The following is a 599-nucleotide window of genomic DNA, read 5'->3' on the forward strand; positions in this document are numbered from 1 at the left end:
GCCCTTTGTCAAAGATCAGCTGACCATAGGTTGATGGATCTATTTCTGGGTTCTCAATTCTATTCCATTGGTCTATGTGTCTGTTGGACCAATACAAGGAAGTTTTGACTACTGTGGCTGTACAGTGGGTTTTAAGATCTGGGAGTGTGAGAATCTCCTACTTTGCTCTTCTTCAATAATGTTTTGCTTGCCTGAGGTCTCTTTCCTTTCCATATAAAGTTAGTGATTGGTTATTCCATATCCTTAAAGAATGTTGATGGGATATGGATTGGGATTGTACTGAATGTATTCCATTTCATTTTGACAACCTCCAATTTTCCTAGATTCGTACCTCATACATTCTATTTTCTGATTATTAAGGTATGTTTGAAGCTGTTACTTCTCATTTTGAGTCATGCCACATCAGCAAATGGAGGTCGCAAAAGCTCTGCTTTATCTATATCATTAAAGTAGGCTCTACTCTGATGAGGCAGCTCTTAGTCATATTTTGAGTGCCTTCCAACCTGAAATACAATGCTGTCAGTGATAGGATAATATCCATACGCCTAAAAGGAAGACCCGTTAATATGACTGTTATTCAAATTTATGCCCCAACCACC

The sequence above is a fragment of the Orycteropus afer genome, unplaced genomic scaffold (genome assembly GCF_000298275.1).
Source record: "Orycteropus afer afer isolate SDZICR_OR568_19922 unplaced genomic scaffold, OryAfe1.0 scaffold00183, whole genome shotgun sequence".
In the NCBI taxonomy this organism is placed as follows: domain Eukaryota; kingdom Metazoa; phylum Chordata; class Mammalia; order Tubulidentata; family Orycteropodidae; genus Orycteropus; species Orycteropus afer.